Genomic DNA, 16,538 nt, shown 5'->3' with positions numbered 1-16,538 from the left:
GTGTTGGTTAGGTAGATGAACACTGGACAAGAGCTTCTAGGGCTGAGAAGCCACTATCTGAACTTACAATGCGATAGCTGTTCATTACACAAGACAGGAATTCAGCAATATCCACTGGGAATTCTTTTTTTGTACGTGCTCCAGTTTGAGTGTCTGTATGACATGTATAAAGGCATGTATATGACACGTATAAAGGTACACATGCACACATATATACACATGTATGGGCATTCCTACTGCCTATTTTCCAAACCTATCTTTCCAAATAAAAGCAATAATAAAATGGAGCTAATGTTGGAAGCCTATGTAATTTAGTAATTTAGACTGAACAATATTCCAAGAATTCTTTAATTATGTTCAAACATTTCTTTTTAAATTAATAAATTCAAATTTAAATTCAACACAAAACATGACAAGACATGGAAATATGCAATTACAACATAAACAGTGTATGTTTCTTAAATATATTCTTTCTCGTATAACTAGAGGGAAGATTTAGTACTACTAAGTCCATATTCCTTCATCATTACTGTAATAATATCTACTCCTTGAAGCGTTGCTTGCCTGCTTCCTTTCTAGCAACTTTCTAGTAATCCTGATAAATGTTTCATACAAAAAACCTCTCCAGGTCTTTCTTTCAAAGTTCTGCAATGTTAATTCCTGTTAATATCACATTTAGAACGTAAGATTCTGTTCCTCTTTGGAAGGGTCAGTGTTTCAGCAGTTAACATTTAGCAAGGCTGCTTCCCTTCTCTTCAGCTACTACATGCCCAACAAATTCCTTAATACATTTCTCATTTTCTTTTCAAATTAAACCAAATATGTTTAATGCAGTAATTCCTGTGAAAGGAATGCATTTCTAATATTTTGCAATTTAGCATATAAGAGCAAAAGCTGCTGGTTTGCATCACTCCTATACGTCTGATAGAAAATTCCTATCCGTGACTCATGCACGGTACAACATAAGCAATCAGCCCACATGATCACTGTGAATATTGACTTGTAGGAACCAAGGAAGCATGGGGCTTTCCAGATCACTACTGCAATGTAAGCAACTTTTTAGAGAGATGAACTATTATTTCTGTCAATTCACTTGTGTCAAATCATAGCACAGGGACCGCAAACACAAACGCCCTAAGGAACTGGAGTTTCTGGTGACTGACACAAAGCAGTGCAACATGCAGACAGAGTGTGAGTGAATAGGGAAGGTGTAAATACGTTAGAAAAAGGGTATGATAGACTGCAGACAGGGAGTTTAGGACTGCTTCAATCCCCTGACCACAAACCACTGATGTATCAGAAAGTATTACAGCTAAGTTTGTGTCCTCTTACAAATTCCCCGTTGTAACCTTCTTCCTCTTGGAACTGGCCTCGTCACTGTCAGGGTGTATTTTTACTCACATTTACTTGTGCAAGTTAGAACAGATATCCAGTGAAATACCATTTGGGACAGGCAGGGTACCTTCTGAAAATCATACAGCTGGCTGAAAATTTTATGGTGAAATAATTTAATGAGAAAATGCCAATCTACCAAAACCAAAAGGTATTGCGCAAGGCTGTTGGCTTCACAGCCTTCTGGCAAGTATTGTGTCACGATGACGCTACACAGGCCACCGAACGCCTGTGAGCCTCATGATGGGACCCGAGGACTTTCGGAGCTTTCCAGACCCCTGTACCCCTTCCAATGGCAACAAAGCCCTGGGATCTCAACCCTTCCTGAAGGTTTGGCTTCCCCTGCTAGGGCAGGGAGCCTGGCAGCCTTGAAAACCCTGACTCACGCCAAGGCTCGAAGGTCTGCCTCTTGGGCTCATTGATCTTGGCTCCTACATGACGCCAGGGCTCCTAACCTCCTGGCTGTCTTATTGACTCTGCTTTTATAGCCAAGCCAAGAGCTGCAGTGCTTAGCTTTCCACTCTCAGTTTCACTATGAGCTTGCTAAGCCAGCTGATTTGATACATTTCCAGTTTTCCACATGTAGCCATCTTCATTTTTCATTTCAAAATGGAGCATTCTCGGTCAGCAAGCCTGCACTGTTGAGGCGATGCCAGTTTTATCTTTAGATGTATCTCTGTAAAGCCACAAGCTTCTAAGGGCAAAATCAGCTGCTCTGCTCATCTAATCAAACCACCTCCTTCTGTGTTAGAGGCTCTACTAGTAAAAAAATGTTTCTGACAGAAAACATTACATCTATATGTTTTTTGCCAAGAAAAGTTTGGGGGGTTTTGCCAAGAAAGGTTGGACCAGATGGTCCTTGAGGTCCCTTCCAACCTGGTATTCTATGATTCTATGATTCTATATGGTTGTCACTTTGTATTGATAATTTAGGGACGGTGATTGTTTTAGGTTATAATGTTGCTCTGCCAGCTAATCTTGGTACGCCAGCTAACCTCGATAGACACATGCCTTCCGCACATTGGCAAGAGTTAAGGGTTACCCCTATATTCTCTTTCAGTTTTGTGGAAAGAAAAGCCCTCAATATATGACAAGTGACACTTAACTGACCAAATACAATGTTGGTTTTAGGCTTCACCAGCAAGAAGCTCAGCTGACAGCGCTGAGTGGTCTCACACCTTTTCTTTCTCCCTGGCACAAAGCTAACTTGCATCTGCAGTGAAGACTGGCTCAGGGCAGCGGGGGAACAGTTGTTCCCCAATTGCGTGACCAGGAGCACGTGCTGCGGCAGGCAGTCATAACGGCAAAGTTGTATTCCCTAATCCCACCAAGTTCACCTGCGAATAGAGTACCACAGATATTTTCCATCTCCCCTGCTGGAGACAAGGAAGAAGACTGTGAGAGAGAAACACATAATTATTCGGTTTTTAAGATTAAACCAGACAAAATTTGTTGTTTCTCAATTTAAAAGCAAACCAGAAAGAGTTCTGAAAACTTAGGAACCTGGTTGTCTCCAGTAGCCTTGTCTAGCACAGGCCTTGCAGCTCTGCTGCAAGGTAGCTGTGATAACTTATCTTTACCACCCTACTGCAGATCACTAAACAAAACCAGTTAGCTTCATATTTCCTTTTTGGGTGATTCTTTTCCAATGCTTAAAATGGCCTAGTCAGACATCCGAAGAGTAGCAACAAAATCCAAAATAACTCAAAGAGAAGTCAAATAGAAAATTGCTAAGGTTGGTTGCAGGTGCTAGTTCTGCACCAGCTCCTCTAGTTATTGTATTTATTAACTTTAAAATCACATTTCCTACTTTTTTGTGTGTCTTCCCTTTGACTTCAGTGATTATCAACACAAAGAAAGTATAAACCTTCACAGGAGTGGACAGGCTTTGTGTTATGTTGTTTTTCACACAAAGGTGCTTAGAGGTACCCACGTCACACTACTTTAAAAGAGTAGCTACCACATTTCATGCAGAATGGGGTAAAATATTTTATGCAAATTATATATTACACTAAATTGATTGTACTTTTCCTATTACTGTGCATGTAGATCACAAGCTGAAACATGACATTGAAATCTGTGCCTGCCTTCCACATTGTTTCATACAACACTTGGCTGGGATTTCTTGTAAAGGGATTTCAGTGTCCTGTAGAGGCTGAAGAGAAAAGATACAATGAGAAGTTCACAGGAATTGTGTTACCTTGTGTGATTTGTCTCCCACTACTTAAGTTCTTCATTTTCTCTTTCGTATAGTTTCCTTAGAGTTCATTTTATCAGATACGTTTTCATCCAGGGATGATGCAATGCCAAATTTCTGATAGCTGTGAAAAACAAAACCAGCACTGATATTTCACAAGTAATACAGTCTGCTATTCCTAGATAATAATAGATTAATAACCATTAAATACATTTTCAAGAGCACATTTTGTAGAATTCTTTACAGGTCCCTGAGGTTTCCCTGTTTTCCTCACGCCCATTGAAATGGCTGAAATTTCACACGCGATCTGCCTCTTTGAAAGCAGGATTCCAAATGAAAAGCGGATTTTGTTTCCATGTGAAAAACTTTCAGGGTCAGTCAGCGGTTCCCTGGATCTGAGTGCACACATACAGCTCCCAGGAGAGCTTCACTCCACCAAGCTGTGCTTGGTTCCACCTTGCTCCTCTGCAAGAGATGGAGGGTTTAGAGCCTCTGGAGGGACAATGGGGTTAGAGTTCTCTAAGCTGGCCAGTTGTCTCATTAAGGCACACTGAAGTTTTTGCAGAACTAATGTGGGGGTTGGTCTCTGGCCAAAAGAGCTAGACTTCAAGGTCTCCATTACGGTATTCCTCCTAATACAATACTTTCTTCATTTTTTGGATGTACTGCCCCTTTGTTTAACACCTTATTGCTAGAGACTTGACAGCAGGGAGCTTGGGCCATTTACATTTCCAAGACAGACAGCAGGGAGCTATAGGAAGCCTAAGTTTTCCTTCCTTGCTCCTATTCCCCAGAGTACTTTTTTGGATGTGTTGCATGTGAGATGAAACACTCATCCTGCAGCCAACAAGCAGCACCAGGGGACAGATAAAGCAAAGATGCAGCAAAGGGCTGGTTTATACTAACCAGAGGATCATTTCCCTGCAGTCGTCTTCCCCACTTGCTGCCTCGTGGCCACTGCACCCCAGCTGGGATGGTGGTTACACACCCACAGCAAGGTCGTTTTCATAGCTGAGTACCTGCTATGCCTTAAGTGACAAATTTCTTTATTTGAATGAGCACAACACTTTCCTCTGACAGATGGATGTTCTCAAGGTAGCGTTCCCTGACTTCTGATAGTTTCCTTCTTACACTTTTTTGGTGTTAGCATTGCAGACGAAGCTCATGTATACTCTAACACTATGTCCGACACAAGTTCAGTTCTTTCTAGGACTGTAGCTTGCCTGATCAGAACTGGATACTTGTCCTCATTGAATTCAATCAGAGCTTTGCCCAGACCTTGGCTGGAATAACAACATCAGGGAAAGGACCACCAGTGGCCTTTCATACATCTCAAATAACGTTATAAGAATATTTTGAGACAAATAAGAAGGTCCAGACTAGATTAGCTTCATGGCCAGACTCTCCAACGTGAACACCACTGTTGGCATTAGTGGTGGCAAGAAGCAGACAGGCCACACAGAGGGGGAGAGAACCCAGGCAGGTCAACACAAAAGTGCACATCCCCAGTATCACCCTCATTTCCAGTAGCCAGAAGTTGACAAACTCTTAAAGCATGAGATGCAATATTCACTCTCTTTTTTGTCTTAATAATTCTGGAAATTCTTGCTGCTGATATTGTTTTTTTCTTAATTCTTGCTAAACTCCTCTGTGACATCCTCTGCGAGCCACTATTAACATATTTTGGAAAAAGCATATCCTTTTGATTTACTGCCTTTTAATCTCACTTAAGGTCTCTCTGGTTTTGTGGTGCTGGGCTGGGAGACAAAAGGCTTCAGTCCTGCCTTCCCACATGCCCGTCTGGAGGTTGGTGTGGTCCAGCTTGCAGCTAAGAGCCTGGACCGCGGTCCACAGGGCACTTCCATCCAACCTACTTCTTCATCCCAGGGAGCGAGGGACGACTTGCACATGCAGCAAACGCAGCTACATGCCTCCTCCTGTGCCTGTGACAACCCAGCACAAACCACCAAATTCTTCCTATTACCAGCCTATTAGAAAGGGTAAAGGGCAGTAGTTGCTGCTGAGTGGGAAAGGAAAGGAAAAGTTGAAGGAAACACTGATCTAACCTAAAGGCAGGATTTAATCTATGCTATACGGTGTGAAGTATGGAAAGTATGTTTCAACAGAGCACCAAGACAGAACACGCAGTAATTAGTTCATCTGAACTCATGTAAAATTCCCCATCTTCTCAGAAGGACTTTGTTTGAGACAGCCCTGACCTAACAAAAACGATGGGCATTTGTGAGACACGCTCCTTATGCAGTAAAAATTTCAAGGCTCTTCATGCTGTCCGAGCATGATCAAAATACATCAATATTGCAAATACTGTCTCCCAAATTGCCATCACTGTTTACATCTGACTCTGATATACCCTCAGAAATACACCAAGTTGTAATAACCATCTTTTTGATGTCAATGATTTCCCAGTCTGATGTGAGATATTATGCTGACACATGTATCTGTCTTCCTGTTATGTACTAAGCAGAGTATTTTGTAAGAAAGGATGCTGCAGCAGTGAGAGTAGTCAATAATTCTCTTGGCCTACCAGACTCTATTAATTTTAAATTTCTGTCATATAACCAATTGCTTGGCACTTATGTTGGCTTTCAATAAGTCATTTCAGCTAACTTAGAGGATCCTTTAGATTTTAAAGATGCTATGAAATTCCTGCTGAATACACATAGCCATTTTATAACTATAAAGCAAAATTGTTATAGATGGTTACCCACAAAATACTATGCTCTCTCAAAACCTGTAATTTTCTGACTGCTCTGCTACTAAATTCCTTAACTTGTCCCACTAGAGTAGCTCGTTTTGCATTAGTTTTTGATGTGCTTAGCATTACCTTGGCATTATTTTTCCTCATTTCCTATTTATGGAAATAAAAATATATTGTCTGCAGTTTTCTTAAATGCAAAGAATCTGGTATAATAAAATGCATTTGCATTGAATCTAATAAAAGAAAAAGTTTATTATCGAAGAAACATAAGGGTCTGCCTTGAGTTTTAACTATATTACTATTACTAAATTATGCTCCCCGCTGAGCCGTGTGTGATCTTGGGTGCCTTTCTCCTTTGGTCCCTTTGATGAAGGCCAGCCTACAACTTTATTTGAATTCACTGGAACTACTATTATACTGAGTCTTAAGTACGTAGTTACATGCTTGACAGGAGTGAGGATTTTGTTACTAGTATCTCTTACCATTAGGGCAAGAAAAGAACAGCTAATACTCTCTGCTGAACTCCACAGCCTAACGGAGGATGCGGCTGAATGAGTTGTGTGATTAGCTACAGAAAGACCACCCGTATTCAGAGCTACTGACTGGATCCCAGCAGCAGATGCCAGAATGTATATGCAGCTCCTTTGCAAGGCAAGGGTAAGCTTCAGAAAGTTACAGCTCTATGTAGCAAGGCATCTAAAATTGGGTTTTATTGTGAAGTAGCTTTGCGCACGCTGAAGACAAAGAAAGACAAAAAAGCTGTTTAGTGATCCAAGTCAAAGGCAAAGTTTTTCCACGGCGAGCGGGCAGATGTAGAAAACGTTGCTTGAAATCTCCCGATTCTGTTCCTCCCGCAGCGTGAGCCTGAAGCGAAGTAAGCGCAGGCAGGGGAAGGGTTACTGCTTTCCCAGCTGTTCACACAAAAGGACACTTTGCACCTGTTCCAGTGAATGAAAGTTTGCTTTGTGTAAAAGCAGTTCATCACCCCAGCGTTGGCGTCGGGGCGGTGGAGCAGGCAGAGCCCAGGCGCGTTCTGGCTGGAACCAGCGCGCTGCCGAGGAAGAGGGAGGCTGAAGGGCAGATCCGTTGCGATCAAGCTTCATTAGCTTTAACGTGTAAACATGCCCCCACCTGAAGGTTGATGTCACAGCAAATGCAAACAGCAGGCATGGTCAGCTAAGCATAAGCAAGAGAATGTGTATTTTTCACTTTAATCCCAGCTCTGTTTAGTTTACTGTATTTGCTTAAGATACTTTTCATATCTACCAGTGAGCTATTATTCAGAAAAACCTGCACTACACTGCCCCTGTATAATCAAACAATGTACTCCATGCTTCCTTTGATGTTCTCTTAGATCTACATCTCCTAAATTGTGATTTATCTCAGACGTTGCCATTAGGTTTGTGCCAGGCCCTCAGCTGGGGTAAATGGGTGCAGGTCTGTGGGATCTCAGGGGAGCCCCAGAAGTTCACGCCAATAGAAAGCGTCTGGGCTGTCTTGGAAAAGTCAGTTCTCAGGCGGCACAGTCATGGAAAAGGCACGGACTATGGTCAGAGCTGAGAAAACACAAGGAGATAGGCAAGTATTTCTATATTAAAAAATAAAAAGAATTAAAACCAAAATCCCATAACGAAAATAGCAGCTTCTCCTTTTCTCATGTCAACTGGTGACCCGGCAGTTTAAACGCTTCTCCTCCTCAGCACAGGGGTCACAAACAGGGCACATGGGCCATCCGTCTGGGCTGGCGCGGCAGCGGCGGGATAGAGCCAGATTTCCTCTACATCTTCACCCCTCTGACCTTCAGAAATATCACCTCCCACCCCCGCTTTAATCCCGGGGTCTTTACTTTGGAGCTTATAATAAATCAATAGACAGTAAAAGAAAATCCCTGTGGGAGCAGTAATTGTGGCCCTATTATAAAAGCTTAAATTCCCCACCTGCCACTTGACCAGCAAAAAGCTTGGATTCCCCACTCCAGTCCAGATTATGTAAAACTATTCAAATCCTGAGTGACAGTATTTATGAAGACAGCTGTTGGTCTCTCCAACTGGGGGAGGCAGGGGCAAATGCTGTGGAGTCCAGTAAGAGCTGTCCTGCTATTCACCCTCCCAGAGATCCTTACAATGCTTTTTTTTTTTCTTTTTTGGGTCCAGGTGGAGGGAAATGAATAATCAAAGAAATGAAAAATTCCCAAAGCGAAAATTCTCAGAAATGCCCTTTAAAAACAGAGACTGATTCAGAGACTGTTCTCCTCACACTCAATTCTCCCTCCCCCTTTCTCTCCCCATCATTTTTGGGTTGCATTTTTCATCACAGAAAGTGGCAGGAGGTGGTGGGGTGAGATGCCTTGTGAACTGGTCATTTGTCAACACCGTTCAGCCTGATACATTTCTGGGAAGAAGATTACACTAGAAAGATGCTATCATGTTTTCAGTCAATCAAATGTTTAACCACTCCCCTTCATCTCACTGAAGCCTCTGCCATTGCCAAGTATTGCCATTCTTGGTGGTATTTCAAACTACTGTTTACCAGCAGGGGGTTGAAATTCAATAAAACAAAGTGGTTTCCCATGGCAGTGGTTACCATGCATTGGGGAAGGCTAGAGCAAGAATCCCAGCCCCTCACCATTACAGTCAATTGTGAAAGCCCTGTTGACTTCCCTGTGTTCAATGGGTTCTGAATGCCCATGCCATAATTACAGGAGTAACTGGAGAAGCCTGTCTGTTTACACCTCTTTTTTTCAAAAATTAGGCTTCCACAGAAGTCAATAAGGAATGTGTTTTTTACTGGGAGGTGGACCGGGCCAGTGAAGTTTTACTAAATGTGCCGTGTTCATTTGACCTATATCACATCTGAGATCGGCTCTAACAGGATGATGTATCAGCATTTGATAAAACCTCCAAGATGCATAACAAAAACATACACATAACATGCCTATTGCACCACGACCACAATCTTTTCAACCTTGTCTTTAGTTCTGATCAGGAGCTTATTTCTTATCTTTGTAGCATTTATACAGTTACATTTTTCACATACAGACCCTGGCCTTTAATTTGTTTGGTTTGGCAACACAGAGATGCCATAAAACCGTACCAAGAGGAAAGTTGGAGATTCCCTTGCACAGAGGCTGTTCTGTCGCAATCAGGTCAAACTCAGACCTCTCCTCCTGGCATCTCCCAGGCTGGCAGGCAGTGCAGGGCATGGCCATAGCCCTTGCTCTCCAGCTGCTCCTAAACCAGGATCGTGTTTGTCTCGTGACATCAGTCATCAAAAAAGTAGGTGCCTAACCCCCTCCCAACCTAGCTTTCTGAGAGAAGTTGGATGAATTGCCCACTGGGGCTGCCCTAGAGACTAGAGAAGGCTAGCTGAGCCCAAAGGACTCTTATATGGCTAAGAGTAGGTAAAGCCAGTCTAGACCTAAGGGGTCATTACACCCCCAAAGTTTACGCCAGGATTTCAATCTGCCACAAAACTGAAAAAATGGGGGATTAGTTTTCTTTAGTGTCCTTTATTCTGTTAGCATCCAAAATACAAGCCACTGCATTCACAGTTGCAAATCTCCCTATCAAAAAGTTATGTTTCTGAATGAAACTGTCACAGATGGGAAGGCAAAAAAATAAAAGCAATGGCCAACATTAATTCTGATGTGAAGAGAATTGTTGTGCAAAGTCTTTCATTTAATGAAATAAAGTCATATGATTAATTTTAAACACCAGAATTCATGTCACTGTATCACTATTTACTTAATAACGAATACTTCTTTCTGACTGGTTATTATCTATGAATTTTGAGGCAGTGGATGGGCAAGCAGAACACTTGTACCCCCTAAAATGAACTGAACGCTCCTGATCCAGAGAGACTGCCAGCTTCCTTTACAGGAGCATTCAGTGCAAGTTAAGTCGAAATGAGAATGGAAGGCACACAATCCTTCACAGGAAAAGTTCTTATATATGCTGCTATATTGCATTTATAGCTAATTATTTGACCATGTGAGCAGCTCATAGATGCAGGTTTCAATTATAAATATTTATGCACATGGCAAAAAAATAGATTAGAAAATGTTTATCCTTCCCTAATTTGCCCTGTCAAAACATACACATTCATTTCTTTGTTTGCCTTTTTCCTGAGAAACATCACTGTAACGTATTAAAAAGCTTCACTGCAGAAAGGGAGCAGGAGTCACCATCAGGTTCCAGCTCTGCACCAAAGAACATCCTCTAACGAGGCCGGGACAAGGAGAGAGAAAAGCTAAAATCTAATTTGCGAAAGGGATCTTTGAAAGGGCATTTTCCTTACTGGAGTTCAAAGTACCCAGGTTTTTCTCTGCCTCGGAGAGCCTCGGCGGCAGCATTTTCCCAGTGGTGCTGCCAATGGGCACGTTCTGGATAAACACTGCAGTTGTTCTTCCCACACACATTCGGGACGCGGAGCACCCCCCCCACTGACGTCAAGAGACTGTCCCAGGCACCTGGCACATCCTGGGATCGTGCTCCAACCACTTGTTAACCCAGCAGATATGTTAAATGGAGTGAACTTGGCAGTTTAAGGTCAGTCCCCAGAGATAACATTATCAGAAGAGCCATTTGTCTCCAGTGGGAGCAAACACGGGCATCTATCAGACTGCTGCTTTCCACAGCTCTTGCCAGAACCTGGTAGGAAAACAAACCACCAGAACTTCAGGAATCGGGTTCTTGCTACCCTTACTTATTGCCAGTATGTTGTTTGATTTTATGATAAGTCCGGCTACCTGGCCTGTGGCACTAGCAAGGTAGCAACACCTTTAACCAGAGGAGCCTCAGGAAAACCCAAATTGTATATGTAATATTTCCCTTTTATGCTGCAACAGCATTCAGATCTAGCTGTGCCAGCGCGGCAATGCAGGCACCATTACCCAGAACACGAAGCTATACAGTTTTCATCTTTATCAATTCCTTCATTCTTTCCTTTTGAACTATTCCAGACTTCAACACACACCGAGTTCAGAGAGAGTTCAAACTCGCTGCTTACACCAGGAGGGCTGAAATCTTTGGTTTCTATTTCACAGGGATCGTTGCAAGTTCACAGAGCGGGTAAAAGGCAACACCTAATATTTGTGCCAGCCTGGCACTCGCTCCGTGCTGCTCAACCTCCTAGCTCTGCTCCTCGCAGAGCTGGGATGGAAATCCATTTGCAGCCAGAAAGGCTTGGCACACCAAAGGGATGCTGTCGAATTGGTAGGCCTAAAATGTTATCTGTCCTCTCCTGTCTACGTTTGTCTGCAAAATCCACATTACCTTTTCAATATAGAAGTGTTTTATTTCCAGGCACAGCTTGGAATGAATACTTTCCTAGGTCGGTGTCAGTGTCACAACCAGTAACAGTCCTAGTCCGGTGAGTACGCAAGGGAAAAACAAAACAAAGCACTCACACACAAAAAGGGGGGAGAAGGTGAAGACATCTTAGGAAAGGAACAACTTTGTTTAGACTTGCAGCGTGTTATCAGAAATGACTATGAGAAAGCAGATTTTTGAAAGTTAGGGAAGTGATATGCCATGCACCTTCTCGAATGTAGCCTTCAGATCTCATATTTAAAAGAAGGCATAATATATTGTTTTGGCTTATTGACTTATTTCTGTGATAAACAATGCAGCATATAACAGACATCATCCATTACAGTACAGTGCATAGTAAGGAGGGGGGAAAAGAAGGAAATACTGCGTTCCTACAAATGGAAATGTTTGTGATAAATGGAAGATGAGAGAATTATCACTGAACAGTGTGTTCCCAATATTAAAAAGTGCAACACTTTTTTTAATCTTCTTTTGAGTCCTACTGAGACATTTTGCTTCAAAAAGAAACCGGTGGCAGCGAAAATAAGAGTACTGCTGCTGAATTAACACACTATTGGCTGCTTTAAAATACGTCGTACCGTTTAATGATAGCCCACCCAGATTAGGTGGCTGATCTTTATCGCACCAGTGTAAGTAGGAGCGTGTCCCTTTCTGTTTGCTCCGCGAGCAGGTTCCAGCACGGGGCACGCAGGCCGTGGCAGAAGGCTTGTTCGTGGGAAGGCTGGGGTGACTTTCACCCTACGGAGGGTGCAGCACTTGCTCCTGGACTTGCAAGGTGTTCCTGGCCCGATAGTGTGACGGTTTGCCCTTTGCGGGGTACAGACGGTGCGACAGGTAAGCAGCCAGAAGTTTGCCCAAACCTTTTGCTCGCTCTCGTTGGCTCTGACCAGTGCAACACGGTCGCTTGCTCCTCATCATCCTACAAAGAGCAAACAAAATCTGCCTTGATGTTCCTTCATCCCGTGCCTTCCCTCCAAATCAAATGGGTCTTGTAAGTACACTTGGGTGGCAGGTTTGCAAAATCGTAGGCTCCCTAAGGCAGAGCCGGTGTCATCTGATTTGCCTGCACGGGACCCAGCAGAATGAGGCCCTAAACCTAATTTGCAGCCTCTAGGCACTACAGTAATATCACTAATTTAATACAAATGACAATGAGAGGAAGGGACATGCTAGTCACAACACTGACTTCTTCCCATCCACAGACGCTTGGCAGGACTTCAGATCTGCATTTAGGGAGCGTGTAGGCTCTGCTGAAATGGCCATTCTTTGTACAAATATGCCCCCAAGCAGCAATAAAAAGAAACAGATGCAGATTAACACTAACAAATCACATACCCACTGCACTATACATGTAACTTAATGCATGTGAATAGTCCTACTGGCTTTACATCTGTTACAGAAGCACAGCCTTGGTGAAGGCATTGTCCTCTCTCGCAGCATCAGCTCTCCCCAAAAGCACGGAGTTTGAAAGCAAAGGGAACAGCACCCACACAGAAACTGGGGAACCAGAGAAGGGCAAAGTGGAGTAGAGCCACCTTCACTTTGCCTAACAAGCTCTCAGGATTTGAGATGTCTTGTGAAAACTTGCTATCTCAGCTCACTCTGCTCCCCGTGGGGAGATAGAGGGGGGGGTCTGATTCATCCATCCCAAGACCTAAGGGGCCTGTTATGAATCGAGGTGGTTGGAGTAGAGGGGGAAGCCTGGATGACCTGCTTACACTGATCTCCCAATTTTTAGATGACTAACGTTGGGTGAAATAAATCTCGCTTTGATGGCTGAGTTATCCTGCCCGCTGCAGTGTCAAAAGTGAAGAGAGAGAGGAGTAAGTACATTCCCTGCTGTCTGGGGCAACCAGAGCTCAGTCACAGTAGAAAGGGTAGTCGTGACCTGTAGGCGAGCAGACCACCTACAGTCGGTGCCAGACTTTGGTATCATGTCTCCTTCCTTCCACTGACCGCACAGAGACAGAGCCTGGCAGCCCCAGCTAGGACAAGGCTCAACGCACTTACTGTTCTCTTGATCTTAGACACGATCAGAGGTGTGACAACAAAATCATTCACCCATATGAGATGACCCAGAATCTCCAGCAGTTCTCATAAGAGTTATGGATTACGATGACACGACGCGTTTTGGAGAAGGGATTCAAGAGTGCAAAGAGGGCCAGCCAAAGGGCCTAAATCCCTAAATAAATCTGGTTTAGCCCCAAATGGATCATATTTGATTGCAAAATTCGAAATTCTGTAAATAAAGCCTTTCTTAAAAAAAAAAAAATAAAATCTGTGGTAGGTGGAGTGTGTGTGTGTTTGTCTGTATACTTATGCGTTTCTGTAGGAAGCCCCAGACCCTTGCTGCTTCTTCCTGTTTTTGAGCTGCCCTCTTGTGTCTTGTGATCAGGTGTTTTTGACTTGTATGAATTCACACCACCGTTCGCCTGCATCCTCTTGGCATGTACAGAGACTGAGTCAATGACCTTCCACACTACCTCCATGGCTCCTCTCAAAGGATCTATTATGTGGCTCACTGGAAGAGCACAAGCCTGGTTCTGTTTGAGTCAGCATGACTCTTACAGTATAAACACTGAAAAAAACCCTCTCCACGTAGCTAGCCTCATTTTGCATTAGTCAGGAAAGGTCAAGGCAAAATTGGAGTCAGGATAAAATTGGTCAGTGTTTGGAATCAGTCCCACTTGAGCTTGATTTCCTGTTTCTGAAAAAAAAAAAAAAAAAAAACCCAAAAAAAACCCCAAACCACACTGCCTCCCATTATCTGAATACGAAGTTTAGTGAATGTTGCTATACATGCCACACAAACACATTTTACATACAGTAATTCCTTGAGTGCCTTAAGAAACTATCAGCATGAGTAAAGAGGCTCCGCAGCTACGAAGAAGCAGAAGAAATATGAAAGCTGGATTCTGTATTCTTTCCATCTCTATTTATATTATAGGGTTGGTTTTTTCAAAGAATTGCCTCTAAAATTAGTGGCAATCCCTTCTAGAAATACACCCAGGCCAACAGAAGAAACCAAACTGGCAGCTTCCCACTTAGTACCCAGACCCACTGTTGTGGATACAAGAGTAATCAAAACAGCCTGAATTTCAAACCGGGAAAAGGCAGACAAAACTGGCTCGATGTTTTGTTATTTTGCTTATTGGGCTAGAAAAATGAAAGTACAGTGTACCTATTTTATCTGAACTAAAATAATCAAAATATCAGTCTGTAGAGAGAGTAATTAGATGCATTATTGATTAAATAGCAGAAGAAAATGACAGTTTGTTAGCTGTCTCTTTTCAATGGAGTATCTGTCAAAGTTAGAAATTCGATCTCCTCATTCCCTTCAGCCCCATCCTTCCATCTGGCAGCAAATCCTCATGGAAGAACCAAAAAACACCATGAGACAGACGATGAAATAACCTCCAAGCTTTAGGGATTTGAGGGTCCAGGAGGCATAAGAAAGCACTTAACATTAGTGTACCAGCCTTGTAGATGCCCAATAGATACCCAGTAGTATCCCAGGGAAGATATCTTCTTCAGCAGCATTAACTGGCAATTATTTTCTTGTTCTGTGTTATTCCAACTTTGGCACTTTCCGTTAGCTGTCTGCATCCCCATCTTGACCACCAAAAGTATAGTGTTTTCCGAAAGATTAGAGAGAGGAGGATTTAGGGTTTGGGGGTTTTGTTTTGGGGTTGTTTTTTCTTTCCTTGCCACAGCAACTCACTGTCCTCTCCTTTCTGCTGGACTATTTCTGGAGTGGAAAAAATAATCTCTGCTCACCATACATAGATATGACCTTCTCAATTTTCTTCTGAATATAAATTCTTTAGTACATATTAAAATGGAGATTTCTGCAACTCTAACCTGCTTTTCTCTGGCTGAAATGAAGGGTCATCATGGCTCACATCTTCCCAGTGATGGTGAAGGTGTGAAATCTTTCAGAAATGCAATGCATTATAGGTTCCATGAGTCAACCACGGACCCCTTTATCAATGCTTCCTAAGTGCTGTGTTCCTCTTCACAGGGACAAGTGACGCAGACAGCAAGACAACTTAAAACTAAGCCATTCTATTCCAGAAAATACCTTTGACAGTCCCTGATTCACAGCCATGTAACCTTTCGTCTTCAACTTCCTCAACTCCCCACAGCCATCCTTTGATTTCCTATCTCCAGATACCCAAATGATGACTCTATCTACCCAAATGATCTATTTCCCCCAACAACTCTGAACGTATGTCAGTACAAGTGGTGTTTCCTCCCACTCTCTACCATACACTTTCTACTCCTTGTTGCCAGCCTCCTGAAGCTGTTCATCTTGTTTTCTCACCAGCATTTACTCTGGCACAGTTCAGTCACTTCGCAGAGCCTTGTAGTACCGAGCAAGACAGACACAGTTTGTGCAGTAACACATTCCTGCTCGTGAGTATGTCATGGCCCATGAACGAGCTGTTACTCTAGAGCAACTGGGTAGAGGTAACTTGGTGGGGAGAGAGCTAAAAAGTCCAGAAGCCAAGGACCCTGTCCCAGGAGAAGAAACTTTGCCTGTCCAGACTGATCCCATCCCAGGTCTTTCCTCCCAGCCTGAGCTATTCTACCCCTCCATGACTGGGCATGGCCCCCTCACAGCCTGGCTCAGCCCCAAAAATCATAGAATCATAGAATGGTTTGGGTTGGAAGGGGCCTTTAAAGGTCATCTACTCCAACTCCCCCCGCAATGAGCAGGGATATCTTCAACTAGATCAGGTTACTCAGAGCCCCGTCCAACCTGACCTTGAATATTTCCAGGGATGGGGCATCTACCACCTCTCTGGGCAACCTGTGCCAGTGTTTCACCGCCCTGATCATAAAAAACATCTTCCTTATATCTCAGCTGAATCTACCCTCTTTTAGTTTAAAACCATTA

This window comes from Harpia harpyja, chromosome 23 (assembly GCF_026419915.1).
Source record: "Harpia harpyja isolate bHarHar1 chromosome 23, bHarHar1 primary haplotype, whole genome shotgun sequence".
In the NCBI taxonomy this organism is placed as follows: Eukaryota; Metazoa; Chordata; class Aves; order Accipitriformes; family Accipitridae; genus Harpia; species Harpia harpyja.
The sequence above is the reverse complement of the archived record's forward strand: the minus strand, read 5'-3'. Positions refer to the sequence as shown.